Raw genomic sequence first — 20444 nt, forward strand, 5'->3', positions numbered from 1 at the left:
GAAATTTCAGTCAGGATATAGAGCTTATCACAGCACTGAGACTGCGTTAGTTAAAGTCACTAATGACTTGCTATTGGCGACTGACGCAGGTCTAGTCTCAATCCTGGTTCTCCGAGACCTCAGTGCAGCTTTTGATACAATCGACCACAATATTCTCCTGCAGAGGTTAGAATGTGAGGTTGGCATCAGAGGAAAAGCTGGTTCAAATCGTATTTATCTAACAGGTACCAATTTGTTCACGTTAACCAACAGTCCTCACCGTGCTCGCAGGTCAGTTATGGGGTTCCTCAAGGGTCCGTGCTCGGGCCAATTTTATTTCTGTTGTATATGCTTCCTTTAGGAAACATAATTAGAAGCCACGATATCAATTTTCATTGTTATGCACATGACACACAACTGTATTTATCTATGAAACCTGATCAAACTAATCAAATAGACAGACTCAGTGACTGTATCAGAGAAATTAAATCCTGGATGACTACGAACTATCTCCGTCTTAATTCTGGAAAAACAGAGGTCATTATACTAGGCCCCCATAAACTGAGAGAGTGTCTATCTGAACAGATTATCACCTTAGATAACGTCAGTGTATCCTCCTCCTCTACTGTGAGGAACCTCGGGGTCTTATTTGATCAGGATATCTCCTTTAAAGCACACATCAACGTGGCTTGTAAAACAGCATATTTCCACTTGCGCAACATAGCTAAAATAAGAAACATTCTACCTAGAAGCGATGCAGAAAAACTCATCCATGCATTTGTTTCTACTAGACTGGACTACTGCAACTCCCTTCTCGCAGCCTGCCCAAAAAGTGCGTTAAAAAACTTTCAGTTGGTTCAAAATGTGGCCGCCAGATTATTAACCAGAACTAGAAGACGTGAACACATTACTCCCGTTCTAAAATCTCTTCACTGGCTTCCTGTCGAGTTTAGAGTTCGATTTAAAATCCTTCTCCTCACTTACAAAATCCTACAAAAAAAGGGGATGGCTCCGACCTATCTCCAAGATGCTTTAACGCCTTATCAACCAATCAGAGCACTTCGCTCTCAAAATGCAGGGTTACTGGTGACTCCTAGAGTCTCTAAATGGACAGACAGAAGCGGACTGGCTTCAGTTCTACTTCTGGGATCCGTAGTTCCTGTGCTGGACCGTCCACTGTACTCAACATAGTCCGAGGCTTTACTTCTTATTGTCTCATGCTAGCTGTTGCCAAAGCTGTCCGTCCCCGGGAGAGGGATCCCTCCATACTGTGGTTCTCCCCAAGATTTCTTCTTTTCCCACTGGGTTTTTGGAGTTTTTTCTTGCCGGATGTGAGGGTCTAAGGCGGTGGTTGCTTCGTTTTGTGTCGTTACTGTGAATTTGACATATTAATATTATGCTTATTCACTGTTTTTATTTTTACCAATCAATGTAACATCTTGAAGCCCTCTGAGGCAACTGTTGTTGTGATACTGGGCTATACAAAAATAAATTGATTGATTGATTGATTGATTTGACAGATCAAAAGACAGATCATCAAGTTTTGTTCTTCATCAAACCTTTAGATGATGTGGTCTTCACATCAGCATAAACAGTGCTCTCTTTTGGTTTCTTCTTCTTCATTGTGAGAATGAAATAAAATTCACTCATTGAAATTAGACATATTTGGACCACTGGCTGATATTTTTATCTGGAGAAAATCCACTTTATAACATCCAATACTCACCATTCTTGACTTTTTTAAGCTCAATTGAAGAATAAGTCACATTATCAGATTCACCTGAAATGGAGTTTTACTGTTAAAGTTTAGAAACTGTCATTGAATCATTTACTTTACTCTGCTTCATGTGTGGAAAAGTTTTTTCTTACTCTACTGTCAGTAGAATCAGTCACTTTGTGGAATGTCATTCATCCAATACTCACCATTCTTGATGTTTTTAAGCTCAATTGAAGAATATGTCACATTATCGGATTCACCTGAAATGAAGTTTTAAATTTTTGAGATCACTGACTGTTCCAAACATGGGCTTTTAATTGTTTATGTATGAGATGCAGTGATTGCTTCATAGTGATGAACATCACTGAGTGGACAACAACATTGTTGGAAAAATAGTTTGTATTAAAGCTGACCTGGGATCAGAGAAGCGTATGTGTTGCACTGATCTTCCAGCTGGTTGCTGCTGTGGTCTGTCGTTTGGCTCTGCTGTGAACTTTGAGACCTGTTAACCCTCAAAATATTTTAATACAGCTGGTTCAACAAGAAACTGAAATTTTAGTTTGTTGTGAAGGAAGAAAGAAGCATCATACCAACCTGTTGAAGCATGAATCTGTGAAAAAGGCGTTTGAGAATATTTTTTTTTTTTCAATCCAAACTGTTAAATCTCTAATTTGAAGCAAAATCCAGAGTCAGAACATATCTTTAGTTTTAGGTTTGAAAAAATATCAGTGAAACGTAGGAAATAAAACTCTTACCTTTTGTCTTTTTGGAGTGCCATAACAACAACAGCAGCAGAAAAATAAGAAGCAAAAGTCCCCAAATCAACCCAATAGACCACATTGGAAAGCTTTTTCCCCTGGATACTACTGCAGAGATCAATGGAATATTTCCACCAGGTATGAGGAAACAAAGACAAATGACACATTAGTTTCATCAGGATTTATGTGCTGATCAAGAAAAAGATAGTAATAATTAAAATGTTGAACTCACAAGTTATCTGAATGGACGCTTCATTACTCATGTCAGAGAGATAACCTGATGTTTCTCTCTCTCCTCTGCACCGGTAAATTCCTCCTTCAGATACCTGGATGACTCCATTGTCCCCAACGTTCGTTTCAACTCGTGCCTCCGAGCTGGTTGATGGTGTTCTTCTGTAAAACTCATATTTCCATCCATCAGAGTCTCTCACAGAGCAGGAAAGACTCACTGAGCCTCGGACTGAGATGGTTGTGGTGCCTGATGTCAGTGTAGCCCTGGGTTTCTCTGTGGATGGAAAAACAACACACAGTTTTAATGAACTCTCTGAAAACTTTGTGTTTATTTTTCATGTAGATTTAATTCTAAAATAACTTTCCAATTTATTGTGGGTTTTTTTTTAACAGAGACATATAGAAAACAGTGATGATTTGTCTCTTGTCTTGTTACAATTTTAACTTGACAGTTTGTGGAGCTGGAAAAGTTTTGTTCTTCATGATTCAGCATTGCTTGTGGCGTCCTGCAGGGGTCAGTACTGGATTAGAAACACTTAAAATTGGTTTCATTTGCAGATGACAGCAGTATTTTTTGTTCAGGAGGATTTACGGGATTCATCCATCTGCCTTTTCTATCCATCTTGTCCTTTTCAGGGTCGCGGGTGGCTGGAGCAAATCCCAGCTGCTTCGGGTGAGGGCGGGTTCCACCCTGGACAGGTCGCCTGTCTGTCACAGGGCTGACACATGTACACATACAACCATTCACGCTCAAATTCACACCTCGGGGCAATAAAGAGTGACCAATTAACCTGACATGCATGTTTTTGGACCGTGGGAGGAAGCCAGAGTACCAGGAGGCAAACCACACACACACACAGGGAGAACATGCAAACTACACAGAGAAAGGCCCTGAGCCTCAGCCAGTACTTGAAGCCAGGACCTTCTTGCTGTGAGGCAAGAGTGCTAATGACCGCACTGCCGTGTTGCCACGATTTACAGGATCCTTTTTTTTTTTTTTAATAATTATTCACAGGATCTATTCAGAAGATTTACTGCAGAAATGTTTCATCCAAATGGTGTATTTGGATTAACTTGACCCAAAGTATGTCAAACCTCACACACAAATGAAACAGGAAAATTTTAAAAAGTATTCATTTACAGCAGTGCTTCTCAATTATTTTCTGTTACGCTCCCCCGTAGCAAGAATAAAACAATTCGCGCCCCCCACCCCACCACCCACTCTCCGCCGCAACTATAAATAATAGCATTTGTCTATAAAATTGTTATAGATACACCTCTGCATAACATCCTTGCTAACATTAAAGAAAACAAAAAAGAAAGAGATATAGTTCAACTTACAAGAGTGACTTTATTAACATTGTTTATTAGTCTGTAAAAGAAAAGATTTTAAGTGCATCAATTTGCCTGAAATTCAAAAAATAATAATATCCTTGTTTGAACTGTAAACATTTTTGACAGACTTATTGCACCATTTGCTGCTGGAAAATAAAATTAAACAAAATCAATAAATAACAAATTCAAATTCACTTCAGCAACATTACCTCAGGAGCACAGTATATAAAACACTTTAACCGACAAAACAAAAAATGAATAAAACAATTTGTGCTGATTTTTTTTCTTCTTTTTTTATCAAAATGAGGAAGCCAGGATTAATGGCTACAATGAGCACGTTTTCAAGTGCACAGCTTCTCAGAGCGAGGTTTGAAGCATGATACTGCAACTCTCAGCTCCTGCTCAATGTTCAGCTGGACCTGGACTTGGTCTTCAGTGCAGCAACAGCAGAGAATCCAGACTCACAAAGGTAAGATGTTGCAAAAGGAAGCTTAATGCCCACAGACCTCTGCCCTAAGAGTGGATCCTGCCTCTCTACACTCAGAATTCTCTTTTGACTCACTATCTTCGTCTCTCTCTGCCTTTCTTTTCATCCCTGTTAAAAATGTCTTCATGTTGTCTCAGGGTTTGTTTCCTGGCTTCACATCGCAGCTCGTTGAAATAAAAACCTCCACCGCAGAGCTGCACACTCTGACAATGAGAGCGCCACTGCCAACTACTGGAGTGGATGTGCAATTACACTTTATTTCAGTACGGCGGAAAAAAAAGCATGTTCCCCACGGTCACACGCGCCCCCCCTCCCGGCATCGCACTACGCCCCCACAGGGGGGCGCGCCCCAAAGTTTGAGAAGCACTGATTTGAAGAGAGTTGGTCTTCAGTTAGCTCTGCCAAAAAACAATTTACTGCTCATATAAAGCTTCAGTAAAAATACACTTCAGTATAAACAGAACTCATAATAACAGAGCAAAGTTCAACATGCTCCTAAGACATCTCAAACAAAAAGGAAGTGAATGAAACTGAAGCTAAACCTCAGAATCTGAGCAGCAACTATTTGTTTGCTTTGCTTTAATATCTTGGATGGTGAAGAAGTTTTGATCTGACTTTTCTAAAACACCAAAACCTGAAACAAGACAATCTCGGGCATGTTAGGCGCCCTGGGGCGGCGTAGGGGGTTGGTGTGGCGCACACGGAGCGTCTGAGCGGGGGAGGGGCGGTAGAGGCCACACCCCACGTGTACTGTCATGCCCCCCTCCCGCCCCCTGTACGCTATGCCTCGAGCCGGTGTTCTGTCAAATTTTGCTACCCATCAAAAATTGCTACTTTGCGGCTATGCGCATGCGTTCCACGTCATTAAAGTCACGACCATAATTATTTGCTCCCTGTCAGAGTTCGCGTCCTGTGAGCGTCGTGAGCGGGACAGGATCTCTCGGAGAACTGGTAAGTACTTTGTGTCGTAAAACTGAAATTTATATGTCCCAGCATCCGATATCAGAGCCCTGTGTAATTACCCAGCTTGTTTTGATGTTTTATCAGTACTTTTATGCAGGAGCAAATTTTGATAGTTCACTTGCACGCCATCAATTATTGCTCCCAGTACTCAGTGCACGAATGAATCATTAGTATTCATCCCAAATACCCCCGTATCATTAATTCCAGCTAGTTTTAATGTGTTTTATATGTACTTCAGGGAAGAGCATGATAGAAATGGTAAAGTAAAATGAAATGTGCTTATTAATTTGCTCACAACTGCTTTTGTTCAATAATAAACACAATTGTGCAGCTTGATTACAAACCATGTTTTTTTTAATTTGTTTTTGTACAGGTGCAGTGTGAATCATGCTCAAGGTGGGCACATTTTGAATGTGCCCAATATAAGGATGCCAAGGGGAAAACATATTTGTGCCCAAAATGTAGAAAGAATTAAAAATACTTTATTGAGTCTTTTGTCTTTCTACTGAAATGCAAGCAGGCCAGTTCAGGACCGACTTTTACGCCTTGAAGCCACGCTGCTGTTATGTATGTTGCATATTGGACTCTTAAATTCCAGCTGTCTTTGCGAAGTGTGCACTGAGAGTGTACCGAGCCATCATGTGACCATGATTTGCTTCACATCTGTGCAAGGATTCAGCTGTTGTAATGCCCTCTCTGCTTTGCTGGACTCCATACCCCTTTGACTCATCCTTCAAGACAAAGATTGTGCCCTACCAATGTCCAGATACTGTAGGATTGCAGTGGATCAGGCCAAGTTTGCATGGCAGAGCCGAGGCCTGCTTCAGATTTTTGAGGGGAGCATTATTTGATGGGGTGCAAGTGAACTATGAAAATATTCTCCTGCCCCGAAGTCCATATAAAACACATGAAAACTAACTGCTGGGATTATTGACACAAGGCTACTGGGATCGATACTAATGATTTATTCATGCACTGAGTGCTGGGAGCTTTATTTGATGGATGCAAGTAAACTTATAAAAATATGCTACCACCCTAAAGTACATATAAAACACATTAAAACTCGCTGGAATTAACGATACGGGGGTTTTGGGGGTGAATACTAATGATTTATTTGTGCACTGAGTACTGGGAGCAATATCTGATGGGGGGGGTGGGGGGGGGATTGTATTATCAAAATATGCTCCCCTACAATTTTGATTAAAAAAAAGAAAAAAGGAAGACACAAGAAGATTCTTTTTTTTTTTTTTTTTTTACTGGTATGGTGCACTGAGTAGTGGGAGTATCATTTGATGGTGGGTGGGGGGGGGGGGGGGTATTGTATTGTCAAACTAGAATTGGGCACTCAGAGAGCGCAGACCTCCGCCACAGCTCAAATCAGTCACCAACAACAATAAGAACACCATATATAATCATTCGACATCGTGATCGGGGGTGTGATCAGAGCGGAGTGCTGCGGCGTGCGGTGCCTGTGTCTGTCACCCTCTCTCCCTGTGTGTGTGTGTGTGTGTTTATCTGAAGAGGAAAACCAAAAAGCAACATAATTTATGTTATTTTACTTGATTTTAATTCGAAAATTGACCGGATTCTCTCGTGTTTTCCGTTCCCGACTTGCTGTGTGGTGCGATCTGCTCTGTCCAGCTTTACAACTGGTGGTGCACGGCGCGCAGCTCGTGGAGAAAATAGAGAGGAGCGGAGCGACTGCGCTCCACGGCGCGAGCCGCTATGGACGCGGCGGTCACCCGCGTCTCCTGTATGAACCGTCAGATAGGTTAACAGGGGCGCCGATGGTGCGCAGCGCTTCCCACTTCCGTCGGAAGCGGCGCGTCCTGTGTGAACCAGGCGTTTGTCGCCCCCTGTCGGCGGGCCTGCCCAACCATGTGAAAGACTCCCTATCTCTCAATGATAAAGAATCCTTTAAAAAGTTCCTGGATCCAGACAGTGATCCGGATCATCACCAAAATTGAATCAATTCTAAGTTAGCCCAAGACCCACCTTTCCACAAAGTTTCATTGCAATCCGTCAAATACTTTTTCCAGGATCTTGCTAACAAACCAACCAACCAACCAACAAACCAACCAACCGACATGATTACATAACCTCCTGGCGGAGGTAAATATGCTGCCCTACAATTTTGGTAAAACATAAAAAAAAATTAAAATAGAGGAAGACGCAAGAAGATTTGGGTTTTTTTTAACATGGTAACGTCATTGTACTTAGATAAACAATTGTAATGGACAAAGCTATAGGGAAAAAACAACGGCAGCAAAATTTGACACAGTGGCAAAAATTTATAGACGTGTCTATCAGAAAATGCAACGGTAGCAAAATCTGATAAGGCAGCAAAATCTGACAGAACACCGGCCCTGCCTGCAGCCAACAGAGTGTCTGGACAAACGTGGACCGGATCTTTTCTTCAGGTGAACCTCCAAAACGAGCCATAAGTCTCTGCTGGACGCATCAGAGATGGACTGAGTTGGAACGACTCCCCTCACCGCATGCAGAGCGGCTCCACCCCTCTCTTCCCAACAGGAGGTGGGTGGCTGGGCAGATAAGACAGAAGTGTGATCATCTCCAAGCTTGTGTGTGTGTGTTTTTTTTTTGTGAACTGAAGCTGAAGTTTTGTTCTTTCACACTTGTGACTGTTTCTGCTTTCCTTTTGTTCTCTCGTGCACACTCATGTGCACACGCCGCTCGAGGAAGCCACTTCCCTCTCACCTCAGACCTGCAGGACGGCCAGCCAGAGCCGCCATGTTCATGCTTAGTAGATAAGAAGCAGCAGGCTCATCTCTTTCCTCTTCATATTAATAACCAAGCACAGTATTCTTCAAAGAAGCGCGTGAAGCGTCCGTCGGATCCCCGCACGTGCCCGCGTGTCGCCCCAACTCATGTGGAGTCCGCAGAGAGCGAGTCCCCCCCCCCACCCCCACCTTCTACAGTGGAAGTAGGAGGGAAGACCGGCAGACCTGGGAGGGTCGAGAAACACTTCCTCTGTCTCTCTCTCTCTCTCTCTCTTCCTCTCCCTCCACCCTCTCTCTCTGTCGTCGGCCTCTCCTGATGCTCTTGTGTAATTTCGGACCTGGATCCTCAGCTTCATGCCCCAGTTTACTACCAGCTATATTCTCCAACAGAAGTTCGTAGGATGCCCTCTGCCATGTCTTTATGTAGGTGCAGGAGCCGATTGTCTGGAGTGTCGACATTAGTTAAAAGACCGTCATATCTTTGCACTCTCTTCCTTCTCTTCACTCTTTTTTTGTTGGTGTTGTTGTTTGCTTGTTTCTTCACAAGTTTCTTTCTTGTACTTTCTTCCTCCTTTCAGTTTTTCTGACCTGTCTTTCTGCCCCCCTGTCAGTTCAGTAACATCATGTATCAGTACTCAATATGAATAAAATCAAGAAAGCATGTTAACAAGAGGAGTTATATGTTCATCAGCTCCTCTTGGATGAGCAAATCTTTCGGGCATATAACAGCAGCCAGACTTCCATTCTGCTGCTTCCATGTTGGACAGGACAGGTTAAAAAAGAAAAAAAAAAAAAAAGCATAATTCACAACTTCTGTCAGCTCATTTTCAGGAATTCACCCATTTCAAGTAATTTGTCATTTGTGGCATTGTTGATTAATTAATAACACCTGGTTAATTAATGATTTAATGGTTAAATCATTCCCTGATCTACTCATTCCCAAACAACTGATTAATTGAAATTCTTAATGAATCAATTACAGTTTATTCGGATTAATAATAATAGCATTTTGGATAGATTGCTTTGTGCTTCACTTTAAACAGTTTGTTACACCGTAATAGATTGTTGACCTGTAATTATTAATTGGTAAATGACAATTTACTCAAATAAATTACTCCTGGTAATCGATACTTCAGTAATTTAATACAAATTACCCAACATAAACCTCAACACTCTCCTATTTTGTTTCTTCAAGCGAACTAATCACCTTAATCATAGTTCTGCGATTAATCATGATAGAAAAATATATAATTCGACAGAACGAAATTAACTACATAATCACGATTAACAGTTTTGAACCTGACAGCCCCACCAGTTAAATTATGTTGTGCTTTATTATCTCATTGTCTGATTATCAATCTAACATAAGAAAAACCAACAAACATCACTTACGTGACGCTGACACTGTGAAGGCTTCACTCCATGTGGTTGAAGAATAGAAGTCATCTCTGGATGTGGCCTTACAGTCGTAATCATCGTGGTGCATAGAAGCAGTGACCTGTAAAACCTTTTCACTCTTCTGTTGAAGTTGTTGTGAATTCCTCCTCCAGTAATACCTCCAGTCAGTCTTCTCTCCTCCCTGGACCTCACATGTCAGAGTGATCTTCTCACCCTGGAATATCTGAGACCAGCTGGGTTGTCGTGTTATGACAGGCTTGTTGGTGACTGTTTCCACCAGATATGAGGAAACAAAGACAAACACACACATTAGTTTTATCAGGATTTCTATGACGATCGACAAACAACTTATTGGTGACAAAAATACTGAACTCACAAGTTATCCTAATGATGGCTTCATTACTCATGTCAGAGACATAACCTGGTGTTTCTCTCTCTCCTCTGCACCGGTAAATTCCTCCTTTAGATACCTGGATGACTCCATTGTCCCCAACATTTGTTTCAACTCCTGTCTCCCAGCTGGTTGATGTTTCTCTTCTGTAAAACTCATATTTCCATCCATCAGAGTCTCTCACAGAGCAGGAAAGACTCACTGAGCCTCCGACTGAGATGGTTGTGGTGCCTGATGTCAGTGTAGCCCTGGGTTTCTCTGTGGATGGAAAAACAACACACACCTTTGAATAACTCTGAGAACTTTGCGTTTCTTCATTTTTGTACTGATTTAATTCGAAAACAACTTTCCAATTTATTGTGAGTTTATTGAACAGAGGCATTCAGAACACAGTGATGATTTTTCTCATCACTTCAAGAAACCACGTTGTGATTTGTGTTTAACATGGTGCCATGTCCGGAGTAATGTTGGCTTCAAAAATGTTTGTTTGTCATCAGGAGATTTAACCAATGAAGGGAATATCTGCTTTAAAATAAACAGCGTTAGTAGTTTTAGTAAGGTGTAATCTAATTATTTTTTCCAGTGTTTCAACACTTGTTACTGACAACAATATGAGGCGCATTTCTGTTTCTATAATTCACCACTTTCAGCTTGGTTCTTCCTCGCTGGAGTCCAGCAGAGCTGGAGGAGCATGAAGTTTGAGGACAGAAAGAAGGAACCGTATTGGTGGAAAGTGTGTCACCTGACATGAGAGAGATACAGCCATAGAGAGCCCTGCTCATTCAAAGGCAGCTTTTAAATGGAAGTACAGACATCTGTCAGCAAACATCTATGTCAACAGATGTAGAAACGTTATCTGCAGGTACAAATGAAATTTGATTGGCAGCTTGTCTCATTTCATCACACAGCAACATTTGAATAATTTAGATTCATGTAGCATTTCTTGTTTGTGATTTATTCTGTCAAGTGTCCATTTATTTCATTATTCAATATTCATGTTTATAACAAACATACATACATCTTAAAGTTCCATTAAGAGGGGATCCAAATGATTTGACACTTTTACATTTTTTTTAAGCAACACAATCATTACTTTGCCCAGTTATTAGTTACTTTTAAAGTATTGTAACTCAGTTCCTCACTCAGTTACTTTTTTGAGGAAGTATTTGTAACGAATGACTTTTGAAGAGTAACTTGTCCAACACTGGGTTCAACACAGACTCGGTGAGAATACTTGTTCATCACAATGAGTTTAAACCGATTTTAAAGAGCAGCGAGACACATCGAGAACCAGAGACAGAAATATACAATGAGGCAGAGTCCACCCTGGACAGTTCATCAGTCTGTCACAGGGCCAACACATAGACACACACACACACACACACACACACACACACACACACACACACACACACACACACACACACACACACACACACACACAGACAACCATGCACTCTCACATTCACACTGGGGGCAATTTCTGCTCACCAATTAACCTCACATGCATGTTTTTGACCACAGTACCCAGAGGGAACCAACACACACTCAGGGAGAACATGGAGATTCCACACAGAAAGACCCCAAGCCCCAGTTGGTATTTAAACCCAGGACCTTCTTGCTGTTAGACAAGAGCAATAATCACTGCACCACCATGCAGTATGGAGGAGAAAAATATTAGTCAGGAATTAATTTTGACAGTACTGAGACTACAGGATCAATACAGCTTATATTGTGTGTCAGAATGATGATAAAATGAAGAAGTTCTGTTTTACTGCTGTTGGTCATGTTGATAAAATGTTCAGGACTCACCTGCTGCAGTAAAAGAGACAGTTTTACTTTTCTGTGTTTCAGATGACCACTTCTGATGACCAACACAATCATATTCACCACCATCATTTGAGGAAGTTATTCTGAATCTGTAGTAATTAGTTGTTTGGTAACCAGGAGAGTATTGTTGTTGATCTTTGTAGAAACTGTATTCCCAGCCTGCCTCTGCTCCTTCAATGTCACATGTCAGAGTAACAAACTCTCCAATGAAAAGAGTCGACCAGCCAGGGTCAATCTTCAGCACAGCACCAAGAAACAAATAGAAAACAAAGCACACAGGCAGCGCTGGAGTCCTCATACAAAACCCACACATGCACAGGGACAACATGCAAACTCCACATGGAAAGGCTCCCTGGACTGGACAGTTTTCACTCTGAGGTGGAGCACCAGCCAACATGCATCCAGTCAAAACACACTGACTCCTGTAGAAGGAGCTGATACAACAATGACATTTTTAAAGATTCTTCTTTTTTTAGTTGTTCATGTAAAAACAACAACGATGAAATAAATATCAATATTAGCAAAAGTGCTAAAAGAGAGGAGAGTGTAAATGAATCACCTGCAGCACAGCCTCTGCAGAGCAGGACACAAAACACTGAAATAAAGATGAAACATGAAGACATTAGAGCTTCAGTGACTTTGACTGGTTGGTGTGTAACATTAACTTGAATCCAATAATGAGAAAATCCAACAAGTGAAAGAAACTCAGCTCTTCTCACTGAAACCCGACTGCTGGTCTGTGTGAAGTGAAGAGAAGAAGTGTGTGAAATACTCACAGAAAAACCACAGATGAGAGAATAACCTGCCTCCCATTCTGACATGCAGCCTTTATCACAGGAAGTCTTTGTGTGAAGAAGAAAAGATCAGCATTAGAGACAAAAGAAGAACTGTCAGGAAACAGAAGTGACACTTCATAGAAATGCTGCATTTTGACCTCCTTAAGTTCTTGGATGCAGCTTGGATGCAGGTTGGACGCAGCATTGAAAAGGTTGAAAAGATTTTAATCTGACCTGTGAGTTCAGTGAAAAAACAACATGCTGACCTGCCAAATAAGGACATGAAATCAGCTCAGTTTTCCACATTTGAATCAATTTAAACTGCAGTTACTCCTTAAATATTCTACAACTGAATGAATTTGAAGGTGGAGAAAACCAAATGCAGTTTGATTCAATAATCTAATTTAAAGACATTTAATTACATGTTTGTCCAAATTAGTTGTGCAAATTTTGGAAAGTAATTCATTCCCATTTTTGATAACCTCACTTTGATAAACGTTTGCATCCCTATCAATCATTCTGATCAATGAAAACGATTCAGAGTTCCAGTTGAAGGATGAACACAGCTGATGGCAAAGTTTATTCAAGTTTCAGTAAATTTAAAACTCTGATTTCCCAAGTTCTCTCAAACGTTTTCATGAAAAAAAAAAAACATTTAGTTTCTGTCTGAAAGTGAGTTGAACAAAGTTGAATGCAATTTCTCAGAATTAAGATGGAGTTTGCAAACAAACAAACACAGTTCTGGGGTGAAAATAGACATCATGTTAATGTGTGTGTGAGATTTCCTCTTTCTTAAAAAATAATGTTTTCGACAGTCATTGCGTGCCGTCAATTTTTTTTTACTTTTTTGCTTTCTATCAGAAGCTGTATTATCTTATTTATTATCTTTTATCTTATCTTATCTTATCTTATTTTATTTATTTCTATATAATGAAGTTAAAAAAGTTGATTCAGTCTTTTTTACACATGGATCTGAATTTCTAGTTTTATCACTGACTGTCTGATGGGGATCCTCCTCATGGCTTTTTATTCTTTCTGGAAAACTTCAATTTGAAGACACAAAGCCGTACAATCAGATAAAGTAAAGAAATGACATCCAAAGTGAACAAAAAGAGAAAACACAGTCTGTCTTCGATATGTGCCAATCTGGTTTCACATGTTCAAAAGGGAATAAGTGAAAACTTATTTAATCCGACACGTTTGTATCTTTTTCATTATCTTTATTTATTAAGTCAAACAACAGATTTTCCTAATTTAACGTTGAAAGATTTCCCATCTTAACATTTGACAAATGGATAACATTTGATACAGATGTTTTTGTACCATCACACTAACTCTTCAATCCTGGGCAAAATGGAGCTTTTTGACATTTGACATTAAAATGTTAAGAACTGAACCTGTAAAGTCATTGACATTCCTAAAATAGTTCTACAATGTTTTTTTTAAGTCCAATATTCACACTACCAGTAAAAGCAAGAGGCCAGAGATCCACAAGGCTAATTAATCCACCAAGAATTAATACATGATCAATACTGATAATCAAAGTTCTCATCATACTCACTGATCTCAGTTCTGCTCAGCAGATGTTGGAAATCCACTGAACTCTTTCACCAATCTGTGGAAAATATCTACTTCTTAAAGATTTAATGTGAAAACTGAGAGTCTCTATCATGGAGAGTCCCATTAATGTGACTCAGAGGCGTCTGACTCGTCTTCTGAACGTTGAGCTGAGCTTCTGGTTTCATCAATTGTCTCACAGGAAGCCAAAAGAGACACGTTGAAAATGACAGATGAAGTTCCGCCTCCTCTGCCTGCAGCTTTCAATGACAGGAACAGAAGGAAGTGGACCGTTTGCAGCAGTAATCAGATTACTTTTTCCACACAAGTTGATTTTGCCTGCAGTCTTTCAGCTGCTGGAAATGTGGCAGGTTGTAATACTGAGATCTAACTGGCTGAAAACAGACACATTTTTAAACATTGTCTGGATGATAATCAGTCAGTTTGCTCATCACGGATCAATCTGAACATTTGTCATCAGATTTTTACTGTTTGTAACGTTTCTCTGGACAGAGGTTGAAGATCAGTCGTATTGATCTCCTGTCCAGTCGTGTCTTTACTGCTGTGACTTCAGCCAGCAGAGGCAGGAACATCTGGGCTGCTTCCTTGGTGTGTTCTGAGTCTTTTTCATGTTGTGTGGCTGCAGATATCTCCTGCAGCGATGCTGTGTGGACGGGGAACTTTTTAGGAACAACGGGGAGAAAAAAGATGGTTTTGTCACGTGTGGACAGGATCTAGGAGGACAGCAGCGTCTGCTCATGAGTTCAATGAACTTCATAACATGAAGATCAGAATAAAAACATTTTTAGCTCCTGTTCAGCTACTTTTTGTGATTTGAACTGAATCAAATATCTGCTATTGATGATGCAGGAAAACGTCCATTGGTTAAAAAGTAATTCGTACTCTGAGTAGTTTTTCAGAAGAGTAACTTGTACTCTTCAGTATTCTTCTAACAAGAGTACTTTTACTTTTAACTGAGCATAATTCAAGTATAGTAACTGTCCTCAGTCCAACCTTTCAGCAGTCTTTCCTCCTCTGGCTGATGCTCACAGAGCTGCAGCCCGGTGGTCTCTCCTCTCTCCTGCGCTCTGCTGATCCGGCACATGCAGTCCGGCCTCTCTCCGTCTTCAGTCCAGTAATGTCTCCTCCAGGAGGTCAAAGCAGCACAACCCAAAATCTTGAGCTGAACTGGATTGTTTTGCTGACATTTGTCCGATTCCCAGTTTTTAACTGCCTGAATATTTATTCTGACCACGAGAAATGTTTCAATATGTGTGATTTTGGTCAGTTAATCAGATTTCACCTGATTTTACTGTATAATTTGATGTAATGATGAATCTTGACACTGAGAAGTTTTACAGTAGTGGATTTAAACTAGCAGCCTGAACTCCGTCGTCTGGCCCATCATGACTTTATGATTAAAACAAAATACAATTTGTCAGTTCGACCAAATTACACAGAACGAGAAAGTGTCATTCGTGGCTCATGTCTGTATGCTCATATCTGTTGCCACATGATGGTGGTCTGTGGTTTTCCTGTCAGTTTCAGCTCTTCTCACCTTTTTAGCTGCTCGAGTCGGACATTATCACAAAGTGAGTGAAAACATGACAAAGTTTATCATCATGGAAAATGTAAGAATAGCAGGTATTTTCTACAGGAGCCATCACATTTTTTATACGTCTTTGTTTGAATTTAGTTGAAATATATTAATTCTATGTGAATGTGTGCACATTTAGTCATTATCTTCGTCTATTTCTATTTCTGACTGCACCATATTCTCTCCTCTTCTTCACTGGTGAATTCCCTCCTCTCTCATCAGCGGCCTGCAACTCCGTCTCTGCAGCCTCAGGATCGTCTGGACCGAAGCGGACTGGACTTCATCCTTTCATCACATGAACGTCCAAAAGAGCCACATCGGCCGAAGTTCTGCTGGACGCAGCAGAAAAGCTGAGTTAAAGTGACGTCTTTAACTCCTCAGAAATCACCACGAACGCCTGCAGGACCACCCAGAGAGCAGCTGCATCGATACGACCCTCTCTCCCCAAGAGGTTGGTGCCTGCAGGCTGAGACAGAAGTGTGGTAGTGTCCAAACTTGTGTTTTTTTTTTTGTGTGTTTTTTTTTTTTTATTATTTGTTGAACTGAAACTGAAGTTTTAATTACATGTGTGATTCTGTTCACTTTCCAGCGCTGAACACGCGTCCATTTATAGCAGAATGATCTCTGCCCCATTTCTCACTCACACCTGCCCTGTTTCCTCATTTCACACTGCTGCAGAGGTGCTGCTGGGCAGTATCAGGCTGCACTGTGGTTTCTGTATGAAAGCTTCTGGTCTGCCTTGAGGGTGTTGCACTATTGAAAAAAGGTGAGTTTATCTTCCCCCTCACTTCACACAATGCATCTGTGTGACCACTCGTGTTGTGCCTGCAGCACGTTTGCATGTGTGGCTGACTGCAGGTTGTGTTTCCCACCCGCTGCTGGGGCTGGCTCTTGCAGCTCGTTGTGGCCGTTTCCTGTCTGCAGGCTCTCTGCACTGCTGTACAGCCGTCCGTGACTCCTTCACTTGGCTCACCTGTGAGGATTGGCTCCTTGGCCATGAACAATATTGCACCTTCAGAGTACTGATTTTAAATGTTATTTGCAGGCTTAGAGCCGTGATGGGTTTTTTTTCTTGACATTGCACAGCAGTATTTTATTCCTGGTTCTTCGCCCCTGCTGGTGTGCTTCAGCTTGGCTCAGCTGTTCTGCTGGACTGGAACTACGAGAGACCCTGAGTCCACGTCAGGCTGCCAAGCTGAATTTATTTGTAACCAGGTTAACCCATGGTTAAAAGTGTCTAAAGTTTTTTTCTTTTTTAAAAAGGAGCTCATTACTGGAAAATGTTTGAAAAATTAAAAAGAAGAAAAGAGAATGTAGTTCATGTCTTGTGAATATGAGAATTTCATTATTTGATTTGATTGTTTAAAGTGTTCTAAGTATTATGAGTGCCTTATTGCCATTTAAAACTGTTTTTGAATGTGTATTTTATTTTGAAGGGTCACTGGGTGAATCGGAAGTACTGTGTGTGTTTGAGACAAATGGGGAAAGCTGATTGGTTGTTGAGGGGCGGAGGAACGAGTTGGGCTAAGGAGCAGCAATGAACAGGGATGGAAAAAACGGGTGGAAAGAAAACGGACGAAATAGATGCATGTGTGGGATTATCTGTGGATTTTCTACTCGAAAGTCGGCTGAAGAGATTCCGAATACATGTACTTTTGGGTGTAAACGGACTGAGGACTTCCAGCACGGAGTTTTTGTATCGTTTATCCTGCCGTGGACTCAGAGGCGCCGTGTTTTCACTGGAGAAGTGGATCAATTAAGGCCGCCACTGACACGCGGTGTTTGCTGCTGACCAAGGAGCGGACTTTCAGCCAAGTTGGTTACTGGAACAGTGAGTACTACAGGCTGCAGAGTTCCGTTTTTTCCCGAGGAGGTGGAGGAGTTTCCATGGCTGCTCCTGACCGTCGCTGGGCTGCTGCTGCTGGCTGGTGACTGGGAGGTGAGGGAGCCTGGGCCTGCGCACGTGCTGAGGCCTGCAGTCTGCAGAGGCCTGCATCCGGCTAAGACCTGCATCCTGCACTCGGGACCAAGGACTGGTGTTCATCAGGGAGTTCTCTGCCCAAACGGTACCAACTTTTCTTTTCAGTGCTCTTCAGAGTGAAGCGGCCATTCAGTTTTAGGCCACACCGCACACGAGCCTCGCTTCAGGCCTGCAACGGAACTTTTAATTTGAGGTCTGTGTGTGTGTGCAGTGTGAGAGTGGGCCCACTGAGTTTTTTTTTTTTGTTTTCATTTGCATTTGATGGACTTAATTGATTGGTTGACTGTGGGAGAGGGGAGATTCTATTCATTGTTTATTGTGCATTGTTATTTGTGGCAAAAGGTTTAATACAGTTTGGTGGTTTGAAACTTGAGAGAGTGACGGCTGGTCATTAAATTTCATTGGTCTTTCTATTTGTTTCAGCTCAGTTAAAAAAATTTACAACTCAAGCACTTTTAAAACAAAATAAGGTAGTATAAAAGAACTCAGGGCCCTCCCCATAAGTATATGCGGAATAGAGGGGCTACATAAATGGAGGCACTGCTGGGATGTATTTGTGGTGTCTTGAGTTGTTAAAATTCACAATTTGGAAAAATTTTGACCAGCATAACCGTCACATTAAAGTTACTGCAGTGCAAAAGTAAAATGGAGACACGCAGTGTGTTTGTAAGCAAGCTGAAGAACTGGTGTCAAGGAGAGACATTGGATGAGACTCATGCCTTACTTACCATTGTTCCAGCAAACACAGAGATTGATAAAATAGAGAACACTTTGCAGAACATAAAGTGCCTTGGTCGCGTGCGTGTCAGAGGCAGGATGTTGAATGAGACAGCTACAGATCTTCTCGTACTGTGTGAATGTAGAGAAGTTGTGACTGGTGCGAATGTTCCTCTTGAAGTACTAGCCCCTGAAGGATTGTCGGCCTGGCCAATCTTTACTGTGGGTGAAAGTGTTGATGCTGAGGATGACTTTTCCAGTAAGCTCAATGCCCTGTTACATGCTGAGGGAAAGTCTCTGGATGATGTGCAAGCTCTGTTCGCTGAACCGCAGCCAGCTACTTCTGAAACTGAATCTCTTCTTCGTGTGGTTGGTAACCTGTTAGAAAAAACAACCAAGCCATCTGAAGGGGGAGGTTACCGCCGTCTTCGAACTTTCTCAGGTGTTGTTCCCACTCCGGCTGGAGAGGAACAAGTTGACCACTGGTTAGAGCAGGCTCACCTAATGGTCGAAGAGAGTGATTGTTCTCTGAAAGAAAAAAGGAGAAGGATCATAGAGAGCTTGAAGGGACCCGCACTAGAAATCATAAAAGCAGTGCGTCTGTCTGATCCTGATGTCAGCCCTGAAAAATGCCTGGAGGCTATTGACAGTGCATTTGGACTAGCTGAATCTGGAGAGGATTTGTTTTTTGCGTTCAGACTGATGCAGCAAAACCGCGGAGAGAAACTTTCTGAGTTTTTGAGAAGGCTGGAGCGTTGCTTAGCAAAAGTTGTGCAAAGGGGTGGTCTCCCAGCTAGCAGTATGAACCGAGCCAGAGTCGATCAGTTGCTGAAAGGTGCTGTAGGCGCTGATTTCATGTTACTTCAACTGCGCTTAAGAGAAAGGAGGGATACACCCCCAAGCTTCCTTGAACTGCTCTGTGAGATTCGTAGAGAGGAGGAATATGAAGCTTCACGGGCAAGACTCACTCAGTCGGTGCGCACAGTGCATGCTAAACCTGAAAGTGAGGAGAAGCAATCGGAGATTCAAAAACTGAGAGAGGAAATTAAAGAACTGAGATCAATGTTTGCAGTGCTTACCACCCATCCACCTAAAAACACAGAGGACAAATGTGCAAGCCCACCTGTTAATGTGAAGTCAGCCCCAGAAACAGGCTTTGATTCTGAAGTGGTGGCTTTGAAAAAACAAGTGCGAAAATTACAGCAACAGGTGAACTCAAAATCACCCAAACAAACAGAAGTCATGGCGACTGTTAATGCTGTTAACACACTGAACAGTCCGCCTACAAATCCAGAACCCTACTTTTGCTATCGCTGTGGGGAAAATGGACATGTTGCTGGTAATTGCAGAAACCCAGAGAACCAAAGCAAAGTCATTCAGAGGCTTATCCAAGCTCTGAAGAAATCCAAAGTTACTAAACAACAGCCAAGCACTGATGCAACACCGACTGAGCCGTCCTGCACTGTGCGTAAAAGTGAAGTTCACACATTGGATCCTTTTGGGCTGCCAGAGGGTTTAATAGGCCCACCATCATTAGAGCCACTTAAAGTGAATGGACACCTGTGTGATGCGCTTCTGGACAGCGGTTCAAGAGTGAGCATAATCTTTGAGTCTTGGTACCGGAAATACTTGGCAGGTACTCCAATCCATTCTGTGAGTAGGCTTGACATTTGGGGTTTAAGTGACTCCAGTTACCCCTACTTAGGCTACGTGGTTGTAGATATGGAGTTTCCTAAAAAAGTCGCTGGAGCCCCGACTGCCATGTCAGTCCTCGCTCTGGTTTGTCCTGACCCACCAGGCCCAGATCAGACACCGGTGATTGTCGGTACTAACGCCAAAGCTAGCTTGCATCAGCGACTAGCTCAGTTATGCCAACCAAAAACAGAAGCGGTCACAGCCCAAACCTTAGGGGTAAACCCATCCGGCTTGGAAAAAAGAGATGATGTTGATGATGTGGTGGGATGGGTGAAGTGGGAGGGCCCCGGT

General features: G+C 41.9%; 1 long non-coding RNA gene across 1 annotated transcript in view; it reads right to left on the reverse strand.

Annotated features, from left to right (window-relative positions):
- Positions 1–2118: 2118 nt before the first annotated feature.
- Positions 2119–20444, reverse strand: part of LOC115386064 (uncharacterized) — a 36730-nt gene continuing 18404 nt past the window's right edge. Inside the window, exons 4-6 of the long non-coding RNA XR_003931263.1 lie at positions 2452–2562; positions 2291–2306; positions 2119–2198 (exon numbers count right to left, since the gene is read on the reverse strand). This is a non-coding gene — a long non-coding RNA (uncharacterized LOC115386064). The remainder of the gene's footprint in view (positions 2199–2290; positions 2307–2451; positions 2563–20444) is intronic.

This window comes from Salarias fasciatus, chromosome 3, assembly GCF_902148845.1.
Source record: "Salarias fasciatus chromosome 3, fSalaFa1.1, whole genome shotgun sequence".
In the NCBI taxonomy this organism is placed as follows: Eukaryota; Metazoa; Chordata; class Actinopteri; order Blenniiformes; family Blenniidae; genus Salarias; species Salarias fasciatus.